The 19255-nt window shown below is 39.3% G+C and overlaps 1 protein-coding gene across 2 annotated transcripts in view; it reads right to left on the bottom strand.

The window, feature by feature from the left end:
- The window catches only part of PLCL1 (phospholipase C like 1 (inactive)), a 347991-nt gene that overhangs the window by 4018 nt on the left and 324718 nt on the right, over positions 1 to 19255 (bottom strand). The window lies entirely within an intron of this gene.

Raw genomic sequence — 19255 nt, 5'->3', positions numbered from 1 at the left:
GGATGTGGGGTTATGACGATTGCTGGAGCATTATTCTACAAAGCAGAGGGTCAGAGAAAGGATAATTCACCTATTTTATGAAAGGCCATTCTATATTTTTAATTTGATAAGTGTTTTTTCCTTAGGATGTACGAAGAAACTTGTATTTTACAAAAGCTTGGAATATTTTATTTCTCAAAACCTAAACGTGCACCTGCCAATTCTATCCTTTGTAAAAAAAAAAAAAAAAAAAAAAAGCTAAATCCTTCTAATAGCAGCTTTTAATTATATGGGATGATTAAATAGTTGGACTTTGCCTGATGTTTGTGTTAAAGCGGACTTCTTCTCAAGTACATCAATTATGGTATGGGATTTTGAAAGAAGAGTTGGAGGTGGATAGTTCTGCCTTCTCATGAGGAGAAATGAAGCTGAGCCTGATAAGGTTAATTGACTGGCCCAAGGTCACAGCTGGTTAATAGCAGAGCTGGGACTAAAGTTCAGGCCTTCAGCCTCCTGGATCAGTGCTCTATTCCCCACACCATGTTCACAATCTAGTCTGAGACTAAAGACTAGAGATTAGAGCCTAAAGACTCTGTCAGTGAGAGATATATTTTCTAAAGAAAAAACATCCACTATACCAGCAGACTTTGGGAAGTCTGTTCTTAAACAGGTTAGACATCATGAATGAGTCTGCTCAACAAACCTGCACATTCTGCACATGTATCCCAGAACATAAAGTTAAAAAACAATAAGTGAAGTCACATCCACTTTGAAAAGTGCAACTCTTCAGCAATAATAACAACAGACCAACATATGAAGCACTTGCTCGGTGTGGTCACTCTTTGTGCTTTATATATGTGCATTCAATCATTCATTACAACATACCTATGAGATAGGTACTTTCATTATTCTCAATTTACTGATTAAAAAAACTGAGGCCCAAAGCACAATCACCCTTCCCAAAGTCACACAGTTGCTAAGTGGTAGAGCTGGAGCTTAAAGTCCAGCAGCTGGCTCCAGGGTCTGTGGTTTTAACCACTACCTGATAGGCATCTTTTAACAGCAAAGCAGGCACTCTCTGCAACGCACCCTAAAGACTCCTATTCATTGTTACCCATGGAAGCAATGCAGATAAAAAGAAAAGTATTGCCCATGTGACACAGCCTGACACAACTTAGAGATAGCATCCGGAATCAGAAGACAGGGCAGAGCAAGAACACACTGGCGAGGACGAGGGTCAGAGCATCTTCCACCAATTTTTATCCGGGCCATTTTCTCTTCTGCAAAAATGATGAAAATATCCTTCAGCCTTCCTCACAGTTCTAAGATTAAAGACAATATGTTGAAGGGCTCTTTATGATTTAAATGATCATAAGTATAGGAATCACAATGCTATAAGGTGATTTGGAAAGTGGTTAACATTATCTGCTACTATATATAATAAGTATCTTGGTACTATCTATATTTTATTAAGAATTTGACTAATATTTAAAATGCATCTACTGGAGTCTGTTTTACAGAGATATGTATAATGTATATGTACTACTATTTTTACAAATGGAAAGATTCCTTTAAAAATAATCTATTAGTAATGAGATTATATCCTCCTTCATTTTCAGAGTATTACTTTTAAGTGTTTCCTTTTCATTTAGTTTTGAAAGTTTCATCAAGCATTTTAAAAGCATAGCAGTAGAAAAACTGGCAACTTTCCTAATTGCAAGAGAACAGTGAAACATGCAAAACCATCATTTTATCCTACTAATGCATAAAGTTCTCACATCCCCTTTTCCCACAACATTGCATGAAACATATTTTAATAATCCAGAATGTTGTCTCATTGGTTCTATGAGGTGGCATCCAAATGCCAGACTGTGCCATTTCTGGTAAATAGAAGTCAGTCTCTGTAGAAAACAATGGCCAATGGGAGAAAACAGTTTGTACCAGGGCATAACTAACACAGCTACATCATCTCCTGATAACCCTGGAGACAACACACACTGGCTGTCCCATACAGGCAGAAAAAAAGTCATTAAACTATTAACTACTAAAAGAAGCAAACATGAAAGGCTGTGTTGTGAAGAGTGTACATTGAAACACCGATATAAACTTTTGTTTTCTCTTTTTTTGTGAAGGAGAAATAGCAGTCATCTTTCTGTTCTGTGGTTCAAGGAATCACAACCTGCATCTCTTCTTTGGATCTTCCTAATCAAGGCACCAGAACCAGAAAAGACACATTCTGGTGAAAATCGTAGAGAGGGCGAATTTGATTGTTAACAACCACCACCCTGGCATTTTCCTTTGGCATGCTGGCTTTTTTCCCATTTTATACGCAGCAACTTTCCCTAATCATCTAGCAATCTCTTTCTCTCTATTCTGTCACAAACACCCCCAAACTTCTCTTAACCAGCCAGCTTATACCAGATCTCCCTCTAAACATCTTTGTCCTGTATATCATTTCCTCCAAAATGTATTAGGTACGGCAGGTATCCCCAGCCCTGGGCATGGACTGATACCGGCCCCTGTGACCTGTGAGGAAACAGGCTGCACAGCAGGAGGTGAGCGGTGGGTGAGTGAGCATTTCGGCCTGAGCTCCACCTCCTGTCACATCAGCGGAGACATCAGATTCTCATAGGAGTGTGAACCCTATTGTGAACTGCACCTGCAAGGGATCTAGGTTGTGTGTTCCTTATGAGAATCTAATGCCTGGTGATCCGAGGTTGATCCAGTTTCATCCCCAAACCATCCCCCGACACGCCCCACGATATTCAGGTCAGCCAAGCCATGTAAAGGTATTTGTCTGTAGTATATATTTAAAAAATAATCTAACAAGTCACTCTTAAGAAAGTGTTTTAATCTTATTCTCCCTAAACAGAGGTCTTAGGGGAAGAAGAGGAACCCCGGGAGAATTCATTTTCTTTGGCGATATAGAAATGGAAACACTTCTTGTATACTAAAATAAGTTTAGGGTTGTTATGACATGAAACGCAGAATTAATGTATGAGTTGATCACTGAACACTCAACTTGAAAAAAAATGCCAAGCTGCTGCCGGCATTTCTATACTAGCAATCTCATGGGGATTTGAAGTATCCTCTGGTACTGCAGATCCTTCAGGAAAAAAAAAATGAGAAGGATGCTTTAACTCAAAAGAAAGTAAGGGTAATAGAGAGCAGCTCAGGTAGATTGATGCTGATGGGACAACAAGACTAACAGAACTCCCAAGAGCAATGTCCACCATTTAGCCTCCACAGTGATCTGGCTTCTGGATGTAAGGCTCCATTGGCAGGTCCAACACATTTAGAAAGTGACATGGACTCATGCAAAGCCACAGAGATCATTATAAAAATTCTGAATTTAAAATGAGTGATGATTAGTGAATATTTAAAAAACAAACATTAAGCATTCCTTATTAAATCTTTCCAGCTGCATTAACTTATAATTAAAATACATTATCTAGAAATCAGGAAATAACTGATGCAATTTAGATTGCAAATTGGGCTGCCATGCACTGCTGTGGTGATGTATCTCCACAATTTTGATTACTACTAATAAATTTACTACTGACAAGAAATATTGTGACAACACTAAACAGCAGCTAACATTTATTGAACACTTAATATACTAAACATAAACCAATTCACACACATCTCATTATATCCTAACCATAAAATAGGGTAGAATTCTACACGTAAATTATCTTTTAGTTATATATCTTATAATCCATCAAAAGCTGTTTAGGATTTCTGTGACTTCCATTTTTACCAAGAAATGCAGTCCTCCTCCCACCACCACTGAAAATGGTTTTGGCTACAAATCTGGCAGAATTATTCACAAAAGACATCCCTGGCTCCTTCACAACCACTTTTCCCATGAACCGCACTGTCCCTTGTGATATTAGTACACAAAAGAGCAGGAGAACATCATAACTAGTGTTCTCATCACGTGTAAAGGAAATGAGTGGGTTGTTTCAGAGCACAACACAAATATTTAAAGCAGCTAATTGGGACTCTGGGAATAGTAAAACCCTCACATATACAAAACTACACACATAAACAAATGCAGCTCTGTCCACAGGTCAACTCGTATGGGTATTTCTCAGCCCACACTCATCAGCAGACTGAGTTTTCTGATATTCTTTTATCCATGAGAGAATCCATACCCACAGTGGAATCACCCTTGGACAGTGCTGCAGTAGAAACCAGTCACGGACATCATAGTGGGATGAGTAGTTCTTTATTTGGTCCACTGGTGGACCACACTGGTGGACCATACTGTGGAGGGCTATGCACAACTGCCATCTTACTAACTCAAAAACCATCCTTTGCGACTCTATCATTTAAGAAGTTTACTCCTTTGCTCTGAAGAGGTAAAAACAACTGCTACAATGTCCTCCATTTGAGAAATTAAAACAACAGATCAAAAATGTTTTGATGTCATGTCAGACTTTTTTTTTTTTTTTTTTTTTTTTGATGTTACACTCTTGGTATGTTACACTGTTTGGAATACTGGGTGAAGTTATTAAAGATGGCCTGGAATTCTTGCTCTTTAGAATGAAAGCCTATCTGTGAAGGAAACATATACAAGATGTTAACAAGAGTTAAAAGGCACAAAGGTGTAGCTATTAGGAAATTGCATATAAAATACCTTAATTTTGCACAAAAATAGAAGTGTCCACTGCACTAAGTCATCAATGTTCAGATTTATTGTTTTGCAACACCTCGGCAACCAAATATTTCAACTGCCTTCTACTTGCTATTTAAAAAGTTAAATTTTTACTCCATGAATACTCAAGAAATATGGATGGATAGTCGTAGAGTAGTTCTGTTTTAACAGTCTTGGCTGAGTGAAGCTTTATCTGTTATTCTTCTGAAACTCTAAACCCAAAACAAGTGAAACTCTGCTTTTCAAATCTTTATTATATAATGCAATAAAAATAATCTGTATAGGAACGTGAAGAGAATTACACTGGACATGCTCACCTGAGACACTGGATTTTGTAACTGTATATAAAGTTCATTTTTTAATTAGTTATGTAAGACATGTATTTTAGGATTGGTCATGAACTCTGATTAATTTGAATACCTCTGAAAACTATGGAAACCGAATATAAATACATCTTTTTAGTTCCTGAGAATCTAATTCTCAAGAAAAAATAATTTATAAAGTATAGAAGACACTTTAAAGAAATGTTAAGAATAATTTAATGCCAAAGAGTCCCCAGAAAATTGTTAAATGTAGCAGATGACATGTTTAATAAGCCATATGAAAGGTTCAAAAATTTTTGAAATCATACCCTGTTAAAATTCAACATAATGAAAATTAAATTTGAAAGTTAAATTTGAAAGATCTTCTTTTCCCACATTTCCTTCTCAAATAACACCTGCATTGTTACAATAGCTTTCTTATCAAGCTTTCTTTGTTACAATAGCTTTATTTATCAAGAAATGTCAACTAACTTGAACGTTGAAGAAATGAAGGACTCCAGTTACTTCAAAATAGTAATGACTGCATTTTAAGCAAAAAACCCTTCTATTAGCCATGTTTTTAAAAATAGTTTTAATATAAGGAGACAATTTTTATGTCCTTGTATATATAGAATTCTACATATAAGTGAAGTCTTTCAACATTATTTAAACACTACTCACTAATAATAATATAATAAAAACCTATTAATAATCCAGTGGCAACAATGCTGACAACAGGTCCTGTTACTGGAGGAAGACATCTGTATCACTCAATAAAACCCACTGCATTGAGATGCACTTGGTGACCAGAGCTTAAAAAAGAAGTATGGGCCAGGCGCAGCCAACATGGTGAAACTCCGTCTCTATTAAAAGTACAAAAATTAGCTGGGTGTGTTGGCGGACGCCTGTAATCCCAGCTACTCAAGAGGCTGAGGCAGGAGAATTGCTTGAACCCGGGAGGCGGAGGTCGCATTGAGCCAAGATCACGCCACTGCACTCCAGCCTGGGTGACAGAGCATGACTCCATCTTGGGAAAAAAAAAAAGTACTAAATTTAATGTTTCAAATTCCCATTTATTGCCCCTGTTATACCTTGTTCAAAGCTAAGTATATGTGAACTGAGATACACCCATCTCTTCCCTGTACTCTGGGAACAATGGTGGTCTCTCTTAGCTATTAATGAGGACTTGCACCTTAGTTTTCATTTCATTCACTTATCCAGCAAACAAATATTTGTTAAACACTTACTGTATACCAGACTTTGGCCTGTGGTTCTCAACCTATCAAAACCAACCCTTTGAAACAAATATTTTGTGAGGTTTCCTTTATTACCCTAAACTTAAATTCATAGATAATATAACCTATTTATTTCTTATTAAAATAAAGTAGATATAATACCCTAGCTATAATATAAAGGAGAAAAAGGGAATGGTCATTTAAAATAAAATGACATGTATTACCATATGTGAATGGTCAGGCAGGCACACCAGAAACCTGAAGTAGGCAGATACCTCTACTTAATATGAATGCAATTAGATATGAAAGAGAAATAAGATCAGATGCCATTCCACACAAAAAATGCATATTTATAGAAAAATGACAATGCAAATGTACAGATAGACACTAGTATGAAAACAAATAATGGCAATAGAATGGATGTATTTGCATAGAATAAAAGTAGGAAAGAAACAACCTCAATTAAGGTAGGCATAACATGCCAAGACAAATACAAACCTTCACTGTGGAAAGAAAAAGCTGATAATCCCATAAATGAGGAAGTAAATAATGTCCATACACCACATCAAAACTACTGAACCTGTTTTTTTTTTTTTTTTTTTTTTTTTTTTTTTTGAGACTGAGTTTTGCTGTTGTTGCCCAGGCTGGAGTGCAGTGGTGCAATCTTGGCTCACAGCAACCTCCACCTCCCAGGTTCAAGCAATTCTCCTGCCTCAGCCTCCCGAGTAGCTGGGATTACAGGCATGGGCCACCACACCCAGCTAATTTTGTACTTTTAGTAGAGAAGGAGTTTCTCCATATTGGTCAGTCTGGTCTCAAACTCCCAACCTCAGGTGATCCACCCGCCTCGTCCTCCCAAAGTGCTGGGATTACAGGCGTGAGCCACCATGCCCAGCAAAACTGCCAAATCTTTAAAAGTACTTCAAAGGCCATTTTTCTTGTGATTGATAATATCCTTGTGGGACCCAGGCGGATGCCTACCATGGATTATCAATAATAAAAAATAAAGCATCAAGTTAAAACCATTATCTCTCTTTCCACTTTGTTCCAATATTACTGTGTAGCAATTATACGATCAAGTGGACAAAATACCCAAGGTGAGTAAATTATTCAATAGTTTGGAAACAATGTCTTTATTTCATTTAGACATACCTCTCAATAACTACCTTTTACACAAGTATTGGCCTTCAAACAACTTCTTGTAAAAAATAATAATAATTAATTAATATCATACACTAAAGTATTCTGATTTGTATTTTAGCAGGTGATACGGTTTGGTTCTGTGTCCCCACCCAAATCTCATGTTGAACTGTAAACCCTAGTGTTGCGGGAGGGGATTTGGTGGGAGGTGAATGGATCATGGGGGCAGATTTCCCCCTTGTTGTTCTTGTGATACTGAGTTCTCAGGAGATCTGGTTGTTTGAAAGTGTGTAGCACTTCCCCTTAGCTCTTGCTCTTTCCTGCCACCACGTGAAGTGTGCTTGCTTCCCCTTTGCCTTATGCCATGACTGTAAGTTCACTGAGGCCTCCCCAGGCACGCCTCCTGTGCAGCGTGGAGGACTGAGTCAATAAAACCTCTTTTCTTTATAAATTACCCAGTCTCAGGTAGTTCTTTATAGCAGTATAACAATGGACTAATATAGAGGGTTTACTCAGGCAGGAATTATTGGAAATCTTGCAGGACACAGGGCAATTTTTCATTATGTTGTACTGTCCTGCCCAGAGCATGACATCAAATATTTCTGTCTGTTTCCAATAAATGGCAAGAGAATCCTCCCAATCACCTCCACAATTTTCCAGAACACACCCTAGGGGGCAGTACTGGTAATTCATTGAGAATCACCAGGCTGGACTCTGGGGAGTACAAAAGTGAGCACAGACATCATCCCTGCCCCTATAGAACCTAAGTTTAGTGTGGGATACAGGTATATATAAAACAACCACAAAAATCAAGTTATATGTAACCTTAAATTATGCTAAGTACTTGAGGGAAAAGAATGTATTGCTGTGAGGACTAGGAGATTAGACAAGCCTTCCCACACAATGTAACAAGAGAGCCATGATTTGCAAGATGAGCAGGCATCTTCATTTATTTCTTGGCATCTTATGATCAGTGAAATGCAGTACAAGGATTTTTTTGATACTTGCCTGGAGGAGAGGCAAGAATCCTCCTCCAGTCTTACAGATACAGATATACATGGTATGGGAGAGTGTTCTGGAAGGTTACCGCCTTTATGGCACAGCACCAAATTGCCTAACACATTCCATTTTTCCTTATGTTTTCTCTATTTAGGATTTATTTTGTTTCCTTGACATTTATACTGAAAGAAACACTGAAAGTGGAAAACAATGAAGTGTCTTTTAGTGACAGTATCGTTGAGTTCTGTTAAATAACAGTTCTTAGTAACTATTTCAAATTTCTGAGCTATTCAAAGGACTGCTTTTATAACTTTACAGGTGAATAAATGGACCCAAGAAAGCTAAAAACAAAAAACAAAAAACAAAAAAACATTGCCCAGGTTCACACAAGAAACAAGTGTGAAGCAAACAACTAATAACGCGGCTTCCCGGGCCAAGACTTGTTTTTCTTAATCACTATATTGTTTATTGTGTGTATGTGTTTTGTTTAATTTAGGTACATTACATGATATGGTGCACATGTCATCAAATAGATCTTAGAAATGCAGAAGAGAAAAATTAGCTTAAGACTTCTTTGGTTTACAAAAGAATTTCTTGATAGAACTTCATGAATGTCCCAGACATAAATACTATCCTTGCACTGATATTTTGATTTCTAGCTTTTGTCTTCAGTGTGGGTACAGGGTTTGGAGGCATTTAGTAATTTTAATCTGAGTCAGATTTTCAGAAAACTGAAATACAAAAGCAATGATAGAGGATTCATGAGTGGGAGAAGTGCTGGAAAAAATGACTAGTTTTCACTTCAAAGGTATCATCATAAGCCCTGACGGATCAGAGCCAAAAAGAACATTATTATGATTTTGAAAGATGCTACTAATGTGAGGCCTCATCAGTCCATTCTCANACATTATTATGATTTTGAAAGATGCTACTAATGTGAGGCCTCATCAGTCCATTCTCAGGGCCCCTGTACCGATTTCTCCTTGCAGCACCCATGAGCCCCCACAAGCCTTCCACATAAGCTGGCTGCCCAAGATGGCAGAACACACAAGCTGAGGAGTGGAACCCCAGGAGTGATGAAGAAATAAATCTGATTCTGGCCGGGCGCGGTGGCTCAAGCCTGTAATCCCAGCACTTTGGGAGGCCGAGACGGGCGGATCACGAGGTCAGGAGATCGAGACCATCCTGGCTAACATGGNCCTCATTTCTTTTTTTTTTTTTTTTTTTTTTGAGACGGAGTCTCGCGCTGTGTCACCCAGGCTGGAGTGCAGTGGCGCGATCTCGGCTCACTGCAAGCTCCGCCTCCCAGGTTCCTGCCTCAGCCTCCGAGTAGCTGGGACTACAGGCGCCCGCCACCTCGCCCGGCTAGTTTTTTGTATTTTTAGTAGAGACGGGGTTTCACCATGTTAGCCAGGATGGTCTCGATCTCCTGACCTCGTGATCCACCCGCCTCGGCCTCCCAAAGTGCTGGGATTACAGGCTTGAGCCACCGCGCCCGGCCTAGGATTCCTCATTTCTCTCGCAGAATAACAATCTAGACTAGAGACTTTGAATCGTCACCATATCACCATTCTTATAAGTGAATTTACAGCATGAGCTCCACTCTTACTGTAGCTGGGCTCAAATCCTGGCTCCAAGACTTACTAGCTTTTTGACCTTGGGCAAGATTACTGGGTGCCTCAGTTTCCTCATCCATAAACTGGATATAATCATTGTACTCACCTCATAGATTTTTTGTGAGATTAAGAGAGATAATACATCTAAATTCTTTAGAACAATGCCTGCCATACGTGGAAAATTCTAATGATGGTTAGCAATTAATATTCTATTATATAAACGGAAATAACAGTGTTGTAGAGAAGTCCACTGTCCTTTGCCTCGTAAAAATGTGAGGAAACAAAAACACCTTGAAACTTAAAAAGACAAGTTGACAAAGTGGAGAGAATAAAATGCGACGGAATAAAAGCCAGGATTGCATTACTCATTAGTCCAATAAATGACAATTTCATTAATGTGGCAACTTTCCTTGGGGAAACCCAAAAGGCATCATCCTCCCCTCTCAAAAGCTTATTTTCTTATTCATAATTTAGAGACTACAACATTGTTCAGTGTCAAACACAAAAGCGTTGCTCCTATTGGAATAAAAAATGTAAAACAGCTGTTTCATTTAAGCCAGCGGAGAAAGTAAAAATGAACTGAAATCATTTGTCACCAAAAGAAATTAATGCCAAACATTATCTTTTGTGACAGACCTGTTTTATTTCTGAAGATACCATAAGATAGGTTCCTACGGGGGTGCTCTGTTTAAGAAGCCATCTGTCTGCTTTGGGCAAATGACTGCAAGCCTAATCCACTTACAGAAAATGTCAACAAAATTGCTTCAACACCAGTGAGCTAAATAATAGAAAACCCCAAGCTAAACTTTAAAAATATGATTCAACTGCAGGAAGTCTTATGAATTTAGGTTTGTGTGATGATACTGGTATTCTAAGAATTTTCTTGCAGTCATTTTGATAAAAGAACCATTCAATAAAATAATAGCAGTCACTGCTTGCTGATTCCCCTGCTCTCTGCTCTTTCCTTCCCATCATTGTGACCATCTCCCTCTATGTCAACAGAACTAACAGGATAGGACAGAAGATTAATGTCAATCTTTAGCAAGGTGATGAAGGTAATTAATTGCATTTCAAATGAGATTTAGTAATAGATTGTCATTAGCACAATAAACAAACACTGTTTAAAAGTTCCAATATCTCAAATTAACTTTCCATGGATAATAAATGACCCTGAGATCTGAATTCATACTACCGCCATGAGTGTCATAAGCCGAATACAGAAGGAGCTTCTATAGAACTCTCTACCTGACCAATTTATGCTATTCCCATTTCAAAAAATATCATTTATAACAGCTTGAAAGACAGAGGATGGCCCAAACCCCACAGCAAAGGCTATCAAGATAGTCACGAATATTAGTAGAATATTTTTTAAATATATTCTGGTATTTGGTTGGTAAGGTTTCGCTCTAAAAAGTTACTGTTAAATTGTTGCTCAAATTATTGGTTACTTGATCCGTCCAAAAAGTAATTCTGCAAACATGCCAGAACAAAAGTGCAAACACAATAACAACAGTATACCATAGAGTGAACTGATCACAAAAACGGCTTCAACTGCTTCATCACCTCCACAGTGCTGGATTTTAGCAAGTAAATGGTTTTTCATGGCATCTGTCCCTTGTTACACAACTCCAGGGGCACAATTCACCCTGCCTTCTACGTGCATGGCATTCCCTATAGCCCAATGACAGTTGTATTACATCTGGTCTAGATATGTCCTTTTACCAAGGACATTTATTCTTTATTCTCTGCAAAATCATAATGCTTTTTAAGAGGCTGAAATCGTCCTCTTTGAGAATGAATCATGGCATGTGTATGGCTGGCCCATCCAGTAGCCTTGTAGCCACCGTTCTATGCTGACATGAGTTCCAGGTTCAGTGTTAGCTGAAGTGGTCAAGTAGTTATTAGCAAGATATTTCTAAAGGGGCAATTTCTTCCACCCTCCACCCAATGAGTCAGGTTTTAATGAATGAGGCTAAGGCAGCTATGAAATAAAACATGCTAGTTCTTAGTTAAATCAAGGATGTGGCCAACTCAGCTTCCTCCATAATGACTGGTTTGTAGATTTGGTCATTAATGAGATATTCACTCTCGGTGCCCCAGATTCAGCAAAGCATTCATTTAAACACCAGATTAATGTTACTGCAAGGAAAGTCAAGACCTATTTTCTCTAATCTGAGACTGGCTACAATTTCAGATCTCAGACTCAAGCCATCTACACCACCAGACTACTAGTTACGCTTTTTCCTCTAACTTTTTATATTATTCAAAGATTTTTCAACCCTACACAAAAATTGAATGAGTAGCATCCATATTTCCCAGTTTTTCAGATTGTGTCGCGTTGGCTTGATCAATTTATCTATCCCTATCTGTCTAACAATGCATACTTCACCCTAAATACCTCAGTGTGCAGATCATGAAAATGAGGACATTCTACATAACTACAATACTCTTATTAACCCCAAAGAAATTAACATTCATTCAGTAATTGCATCTGATATACAGTACATATTAAATTTGCCCAGTTGTCCCAAAACATCTTATTACTTTTTTAAAAAATCCAGAATCCAATCACACATTACTAGCACCTTTGAAAATAGCAACTCAGTTATGTGAAGTTAGAGTAAAAGCTTGAGTGAGGGAGAGTGTACTGGCAAACGGAACAGCAAATTCACAGCAGTAAATACCACTCACTCAAAAGACAAACATTTCCACAGCTTCACTCCTGTCGACTTTATGGAATATGCACCATTAAATCATCACATACACTTGTCAAAACATTTCTTTTAAATGTCAAATACCATCACTCTTACATTCTTATTTTTAAATCAACTTTATAAGTATATATGCCTGGAAAAAATTCACCATACATTCACCAAACTCATTCAACTTTGTGAGTGTCATGATAAGGCCTCCCTAATCCTTCCTATCCAGATTTCTTCCCAGAATATCTTACTGTGAAAGTCAAACTATCAGCATCTAGTGGGAGAGGACATTCATATTCAATTCCTTAATATGTCAGTAGTTGAGATTTCTTAGAACTTTGAATTGTGAACACTCCAAAAAAACACATTTTTAAAGAAACTTTAAATTATCACCATGTAGGGAATCCAGAGGTTTATTTGACAGCACTTATGCAACGCTGTCCACATCCACAGACCTCTGCTAAAGAAAATAGCCCCAGGCTGACCCTGAGTTGGAATGGCCCTGCTCTGCAATGTTGGAATCAACTTCCCCAGCCAAAACTGGTTGGACCAAGGATTCACACATGGGCCAAGTACAGCCTATCAGTAGCTGACCAGTCACCCATGAGATGTCCTGATATCAGGCAGTAATGACAGTAATTGGATAAAGCAATTGGATTAACTCTTTCTGAGATTGAAACTGAAAAATTCTAAGAGTCTTAGTTGTGAACAGAATGAAGCGCTAGAAAATACAGAGAGGAAAGAAAGAGCAGCAGAGCTGAGCCCCTGTAAGGACACAGCACTAAAGTGAAAATCTACAATTCTTGCTCTGAAGGCAAGGAAAGGGGAAATGTAAAAGGAAAAGATAACACAGTCCTCTAAAGCCTGCTTCAAATGTGAAGGATCTTCTAGCCTGAGATTCCATGAGCTGTCCATTCTGTGGCTTCTCTTCTTCCTAGGAGATGTGTTCCCTGCATTGTCACATGCAGTCTCACTTCAAGAAGCCTGAATGAGTCCTGTTTTATTTTAAATGAGAAATGACAGGCCTGCTACAATTTTAACCACACCATTTGATTGCTTGATAACCAAGGCAAAATAGAGTTTAAACCATGTCCCGGCTAAGGCTTTCAAGCTTCTTGTAGAGAAAACCAGCATCAGTCAAAAGGATAGAAAGAATTGGGGTTATGGCTGACGTCTGCAGTGGGAAGAATGATTAATAGTTATGAATTGACTTTGTGACTTTGGAAATGTCCCTAACTCCTGTGGGCAGCAGTTTCCTTTTCTCCAAAACATGGGGATTTAATGAGACGTTCTTTGATTTGACCTCAGATGCTAAAAGTCTATTGTTTATATAATTAGGGATCAGGTTAAAATTGCTATGTTAAAATTCATCACCTAATTGCTTAAAATAATACAGACTGTCTAGTGAAAGATAAAAAAGCAATTAAAGTGCTATGATAGTGGAATAGCAGGGTTCTGTGGGAATCCATGCAGGGATACCTAACTCTGTTGAAGATGGGAGGCAGGAGAAGGGGAGGTATCCGTGAAGGCATCCTGAAGACTCCGTACCTGAGCAAACACAGGTAGCACAGGTAACAGTGCCCCATGCAGTGTGAAAACAACAGGATGGGGGCTCCCAGGGAGCAGGGATACAAGCAGGGTTACACACTTTCGAGGAATAAGGGACAGTCCATGTGATCACGCAGCACGAAAGCATCCCTGGTGCCACTGAGGAAATGGAGAAAGTTCCGTGTGGCTGAAGTAGTGCATGGAAGAGGAAGGCAAAGAGAGACGAAGCTGGAGAGGAAGGAGAGGAGCTGAGAAGGCAGGCCACAAAGAGCTTCAGAAGAGAAGTTAAGAGGAGCTGTGGGAAGCCATGGAAGGGCTTTAAGAAGGAAGAATGGTCATGACCAGCTTTACATTCAAAGAGATCACTCCAGCTGCTGGGCTATGGCGTGGGACAAGGAAAGAGGAGAAATGACTTTTCACTAACTCAGGTGATAAATGAAGATAACCTAAGGTGACAGCTATGGGAATGGAGGTTTCCTAGGGAGGTATTTAGGAGGTTGACCCAACAGTGCTTGCTAACCAATTAGAGGTGGAGGGTTAGGGAAAGGATCAAGGATAACCCCCAGGATTTAGGCTTAGATAACTCTGGGTTGTCATTTATTCATTCAAGTAGGAATTCCAGAGGTGTCACTGAGGGTAAGCAGGACCTATGGATAAAGAAGCACAGTTTGAGAAATGCCGACATTGCTGTGGCTGAGTGACCTCCCAGGTACAATGCCGGGGAGGTAATTTGGTGTATAAACTTTGTGGGAGGATGAGCAGGGAACATCTAGAGATAAAGAGTGACACCTGGGCCAAAAATACACACTTGAGATTTGACAGCATAGTGAAGATAATCAAAACCCTTTGCATGAACAGTGTCCCCCAGGGACAGAAGGTGGAGTGAGAAGATAGTCTAAGCTAGAACCCTAAGAAATACCAGCATTTAACAGAATAGCGGAGGAAGGGGAACCTGCAAAGGATTCTTGGAAGAAAGAGCTAGAGATGTAGGAAGAAGAGAGAAGGGGATGGTGTCCCAGAAATCAAGGGCAGCACTGTTGCAAGAAGTGGGGAGTCAGCCTGGGAAACATCACAATATTCTATCTCTACAAAAAATAAAATTAGCAGGGTGTGGTGACATGTGCGTATAGTCCCAGTCACTTGGGAGACTGAAGCAGGAGGGTTGCTTGAGACCAGGAGGTCGAGGCTGCAGTGAGCCATGATCATGCCACCACATTCCAGTCTGGGTGACAGAGCAAGACCCTGTCTCACAAAAAAAAAAACAAAACAAAACAAAAAAAAAAAACAAGTAGGGAGTGATTAGCCATGTAGAATGTTCCCAACTAGTCAAAAAAGATAAAAACTGAAAAAGTGTCCATGAGATTTTGTGACAAGGACGTTATTGGTGACCTTGGCGAGAATGATTTAATGGAGTGTCAGGGGAAGAAGAAAGATTAAAGTTGGCTAAGAAGTGAGTGGGAGGTAAGGAAGTGGATTCAGCAAGTATAAACAACCCTGATAAGAAGTTTGACTATGTAGGCCAGGGGAAAGAAAGAGGAAGGAGATGAGCAGGAGGAGGGGTGAAAGTCCTTTAGAAAAGCCCTTTTATATACATATTGTTGATGAAAAAAGCCAGCCAAACTCTGTAAAATATTTGAAGAGAGTTATTCTGAGCCAAATGTGAAGACCATGACCTGTGACACAGTCTCAGGAGGTCCTGAGAACATGTGGCTAAGGAGGTTGGGTTACAGCTTGATATTTTACATTTTAGGGGAACATAAGACATCAATCAGTACATGTGAAGCATCCACTGGTTTGGTAGGGAAAGGCAAGACAGCTCGAAGATGGAGACTTACAGGTCATAGGTGGATTCAAAGATTTTCTGATTGGCAATTGGTTGAAGGAGTTAAGTTATTATCTAAAAATCTGGAATCAATAGAAAGGAGTGTCTGGGCAAAGATAAGGGGTGTTGAAGACCAACGTTCTTACTATGTACATGAAGTCTTATAGGTGGCCATCCTTAGAGGCAATAGAATGCTTCCTATTCATACCTTTAAAAGGTACCAGACTCTCAGCTAAACTCTTTAGGATCAGAAAAAGACCTGGAAAGGGAAGGGGCTTCTCTAAAGAATGTAAATTTTCCCCACAGGAGACAGCTTTGCAGGGCCATTGTAAAGTAAGTCAAAGAAATATATTTTGGGGTAAAATACTTGATTTCTTTCAGGGCCTGCTATCTGTCATGTGATGCTATACTGGAGTCAGGTTGGAATTTGGTATCTTATTGCTACAAAGAGTCTACTTTGTCTTAAGATCTCTGTTTTAATTTTAAGGCTGATCGGTTCAGCTGAATTCCCAAGGGAGGAGAGTATAATGCAGCATGTCCAATCCCCTTTTACCATTGAAACTGCCTTTGCAAAATTATGACTGAGACAGTGAAAGAGATCCAACCTAAATGACTCCATCTTGCCTTTAACCGCCAAGCTGTTCATTCCTGGGCATAGGCTTAACTAACTTTGGGAAGAACTTAGTTTATAGTTTATGGTTTAAAACAAGGACAATAACAGCCCTTTCCCAAAATAAATCCCCTTCTTGACTACTAACATTAGCTATAAGATTAGAAATTATGGTTTAGGAGTCATGCAGCTGGAGGCTACAAGATTCTGACCCTCCCTAAACTGCTCCTAAGATCAGTACTTGAGATGTTTTGCAGACCCTGAACTTGATGGATCAACTGGCATCACCAGATCAAGAAACTGGCCCATCTGATCCTACGATGCCCACCCAGGAACTGACTAAGCGCAAGAAGACAGTAACGCCCCATGATTTACTCTCCATGATTTCATCTCCGACCCAGCCAGTCAGCAATCCCTGACTCACTGCCCCTCCCCTCCCACAAATTGTCTTTCAAAACTCTGATCCTGGGGAGACAGATTGGAGTAATAATAAAACTCCAGACTCCTGCACAGCTGGTTCTGTGCGAATTATTCTTTCTCTATTGCAATTCCCCTGTCTTGATAAATCAGCTCTTTCTAGGTAGCGTGAAAGGTGAACCCACTGGGTGGTTACACCATCAGGTTCCCATCATGGTCTGAACTAGCTTTTTGGATTTTTTTGGAATCCCCTTGTCCCCAGAGGAGAGGTCCATTCAGTCGGTTAAGGGGCTTAGAATTTTATTTTTGGTTTATAATATAAATGCAGTTAGGCTGAACTATGAGTAAAAGGAAAAATTCAAAATATGAAATGGAATGACTAAAAGCCTCTACTTCTAGGATTGATCATTGTGTTCAAATTTGTGTTTCATAGCATCCTAACTTTTTTCTCCTTATTTTAGAGCCCCTTTATTTGTGTGAAGTGAGAAATTTACTCAGCAAAACACAAAGTACATAAATTTCAATATGTAAGTAAATCTACCTAAACTTTAAAAAAGCAGGGATGACTACCTCCAGAAAATGAAGATTTTTCACACAGGCCAGCAGGTGGCTCCCCTGCTTTGGACTTACGGAGGGAGTGCCTGCTGTCCACAAAAAGCTTGTGCTCCAGTGATCAGAAATGGCTTCTAAAACCATGTGGTTTATTCCTCTGCTTCCATGTAGACTTGCACCTAAATCATTCTAAGCATATAAAAATGACCTCAAATAGATTTTGAAAACTTACAACATCATCAAAAAACATTGGTGTATCCCCAACCTGTGTAAATAGGCATTTAAATTAGAAGTAAACACTATGTACACACAGTTTCAGATGGAAACTATCTTTCTTAGTAAAACCCGAAACTGTCATGCCTCTTCAAAGGGATAAAGCATATCTAGCTATGTGCTTTCATAATTTGGTGAAAGGAGAAAAAAATGGTAATATAAAAATATGTCCAATAAAGTTTACTTCATATAATTGAAAAAACAGGTTACAATAGTCATACCTCATATGTAAAAGACAGTATCTTTATCCTTTTGGAAAATTTTAATATACACAACTTAGTCTAATATGATGTAAAGCTCTCAGGTTTAAATAATTTGTTGGTATTATAAGACAACGTTCTTTCCTCTACTTGGTAGGGGTCATTAGCATGATTTAGCATGTGGAAAATGTTATCATTATGCATTTATGGTTATTCACAGTGAAGAGGGTATGTGGATGGAAGGGCCATTGAAAAGGTTCACCATAGACACCTCCCTTTGCAACTCTCCCATCCTGCTGTGCTGTAAACTGCCTACTAACATCAGAAATAACATGGGAGAGAGAAGGGCAAAGGTCAGTCTTTCAACTGTCAGTGTAAAAGGGACTAAGAACACACACCCCCCGCCCACACACACACACATTCATTCACTATACTAGCTAAAACCAGCATCCCTCACCTGCCAATCTGCTCAGGAAATGGCTCTTTTTGTTGTTGTTGTTGTTGTTGCTGTTTGAGACAGGGTCTCACTCTATCACACCGGCTGAAGTGCAGAGGTGCAATCATGGCTCACTGCAGCCTCACCCTCCCAGGCTCAAGTGACCGTCCCCTCAGCCTCCCAAGAAGCTGAGACTACAGACACATGCCACCATGCCCAGCAAATTTTTTTATTTTTTGTAGAGATGGGGTCTCACCAGGTTGCCTAGGCTGGACTCGAACTCCTGAGCTCAAGGGATCTGCCCACTTCAACCTCCCAAAGTGCTGAGATTACAGGAATGAGCCAACACGCTTGGCCTGGCTCTATCATTTTTAACTTGCTAATGGTGCAAAATGAATGTGAGCACCTAGATTTGGAATCCCCATGGTTATGAGCTCAGCGCTAAAGTAGGGGCGGTTCCCTCCACACAGCCCCTGGGTGGTCCCCACAGCCCAGGGAGCAAATCATGTCACCTCTCACTTTTTCCATCTTTTCTGATTTTCTGCAAAACCTAAAGACAAAAAAACCTGAAAAGATTAGCCACTAAGCAAAATCACCTCAGAAGGAGACAAGGGCTTTTTTTTTGTAGGACAGGCACAGATTTATCATCATAAATGCAATTCTTGTTCAAAAAGATGTCAAGGCTGAGTCTTCTAGATTGTAGAGGAGATGGGGGGTAAGCACAGAAGAGAAATGGTGTATGCAGAGACATAGAGGCAAGAACA

The sequence above is a fragment of the Theropithecus gelada genome, chromosome 12 (genome assembly GCF_003255815.1).
Source record: "Theropithecus gelada isolate Dixy chromosome 12, Tgel_1.0, whole genome shotgun sequence".
In the NCBI taxonomy this organism is placed as follows: Eukaryota; Metazoa; Chordata; class Mammalia; order Primates; family Cercopithecidae; genus Theropithecus; species Theropithecus gelada.
The sequence above is the reverse complement of the archived record's forward strand: the minus strand, read 5'-3'. Positions and strand labels throughout refer to the sequence as shown.